The sequence below is a fragment of the Aplysia californica genome, unplaced genomic scaffold (assembly GCF_000002075.1).
Source record: "Aplysia californica isolate F4 #8 unplaced genomic scaffold, AplCal3.0 scaffold01076, whole genome shotgun sequence".
Classification (NCBI taxonomy): Eukaryota; Metazoa; Mollusca; class Gastropoda; order Aplysiida; family Aplysiidae; genus Aplysia; species Aplysia californica.
Window position 1 is genome coordinate 79,044 of NW_004798346.1, and position 2,788 is coordinate 81,831.

The following is a 2,788-nucleotide window of genomic DNA, read 5'->3' on the forward strand; positions in this document are numbered from 1 at the left end:
TTGTGGTGTTGCTACTACTACTACTACTACTACTACTACTACTACTACTACTACTACTACTACTACTACTACTACTACTACTACTGATCATCATCATCATCATCATCATCATCACCATCATCATCATCATCATCATCATCATCATCATCATCATCATCATTGTAAAAACGGTAGGTATGTAGAATCTTAAGAAATTCTCAGTCAGTACATTTAAAAGTAGGTATTTTTAATGAGGCTACTAAAACTAAAAACGTTTTGGCTCGAAGAGTTCTTCCGGAGCAACTGGTAATAAAACTAAGGGGAGCACTGTACATATCACAGTGTGAAAGGCATCAAAAAGGAGATCGTCATCATCATCATCATCATCATCATCATCATCATCATCATCATCATCATCATCATCATCAACATCATCATCATCATCATCATCATCAGAAAAGATATACTTGAGACGAGGATAGGGTTGGTCATATTTTACATCAGCATCACCATCACCATCATCATCTTCTTTATCATAAAACATATCGTTGTGGATGTCGTTATCAGAGAACTCACCATAAGATAATCGTAATCATAATAATAAACGAAAATGTTCTTTTTCTTGAGATTGTACGGGTGTATTGTCCGAATCCTTTCATCAAGATCATTATTCTAAACAGCTGTCAGGCGTATAAATAGCATACGAGCCTGTTATAAAATATGTCCGTATCATTATCACCATCATTAGCATCTGAAATGAATAATGCTTTAGTGTAAGTAAATACAGGCACAATAAAGATCATATAAAAATGTTTATCATGATAACAAATAAAATTGTTGTACATTGTTATGATCATTATATTAACCTGAATACGAGATTTGAGTAATTTAATACACAAAAAAGTCATATGTAATGTTTGTCAATATAACATTATTATGAGTTTTTTGTATTTAGTCATTACCATCATTGTCACCCTCAAGGCATACACAATTAAAACCGTTTAATAATGTTTATCCTCATAACATTATTAGGACATTGTTGTATAGTGTTAAAATTATCATTATTATCATCATCTTCAACAATTACTTCAATAAAAGTCTTATGGTAATGTTTAATATAGGTTGTTAAAATACAGGGTGATCCCCAAAACAAACAAACAAACAAACAAACAAACTGTACACCTTGTTTTGTAAATATCTTCCTCAACACTAAAGTTTTGCATTTCTGATTTGAACATAACATTTGGAAGCCAAAAGGAATTTGTCTGATATTCATTTGAGATAAGTCCATTGAATGGTTTTGCTCTATATAGCGCATTAAAAAAGCAATCCCTTCTCAACCTTATAGCCATTGTCATAGCATGACACACCAGTTCGCATGAGGCCTACCACTAAAGGTTGGAACAATCGCGCCATATTGCAAGCTACAGCAGTGTAACAAATCAAAAGAAGTCTACACATATTATTTTTTCAAAATTATGTTTGCCTGCTGAGATCATGGTTACGTTTAGCAAAGAGCAGAGGGCTTTTTGTATTGAACTCTACCTCTCCACATACTCACCATCCTTAAGATTTCGTAAGTTCTGCGCACGGCATGGAGAGAATGCTTAGGTGCCCTTTGGCGTCATGAGTTGAGAAGTTCCCACAGTTTGGATCTATAGCGAATCAGGAATAAACACTTCCTAAAATTTACCATTTCAGGTCGAACACGCACCGTGCAGAGCCCTTTACACGTCACTAGGGGGCAGTTTTTAGTAGTCAAATCCCATGAAACGTCTATCCGTACACGATCTGCTGCTAAGATTTTCCTTCACCTCAACAGTCTGCCTTCTCATGGCAGACCTTAACTCACGACTGTACCATTTTCATCTTCACCAGGCCGAGATGACATGGATCAGAGCCAGGCAATGTGTTTATAATTCCTGGATTATCTCGAAAAGCGTGGTCATTTCCTCGATGACATTTGGTTTAGTGCAAAGCCCATTTTCACCATGAGGGGTGTTAATTCCAAAAATGGTGTTTAACGGGCTCCCATTCCCTATTGTCTCTAAAAACCATTTCATACTGAATATGTATACTGTATGTGGCTTTAAACACTCAAGGTTTAGCAGCTCCTTGTGTTTGAGCGTTATTGAACATTTCGAAAGACGCGTTAAAAGTCCAAAGGAGGGTATGTAAGCACTGCTTGTAGGAATTTCAGAATGAAATCGTTATGTTTTTTTAATCTGTAGAAAAAAATTTATTGCTTTTTAAATGTCACAGAGAAGGAAAATTAAATGTCAAAGAGAAAATAAAGGAAAAGGTTAACCAATCTTTTCACCATCTTTCCTTTACAAGATTTTGTTACAAATTGTTGAACTTTGGTTTTTTCTTTAAGCCATTTTCAAAACATGTTTCTTCTTCGTGGATTTTGTGTCAAACAAATTCCTTTCGAATGAATTAAATCTATACCTGTTCCAAATTAAAGCATTCTAGAACAATTTTTGTGCGAGATATTCTATAAAAAAGTTGTAAAGTTGTTGTTGTTGGGTTTTTTGGGAACACCCTGTACGTGTCATTTGTACATAGTAATATATCTGGTAAAAATTATATCGTAAATAGGCTGGGGAAAAGGAGTTTGTGTTGTCGCCATTACTTTACTTTTATGGACTTGAACTTTCTTTCTTTTTTTCGGGGGGGGGGGGGGGTTCTTAACTGATATTCTTGGTTTTTTTACGTGTATGTTGGTTAAATACTTATGATTCATTGTAAAGACTTCTAAATTGTTTACTTTTTGTGATTCCTCTTTGTACGTTTAATGACTTGTACT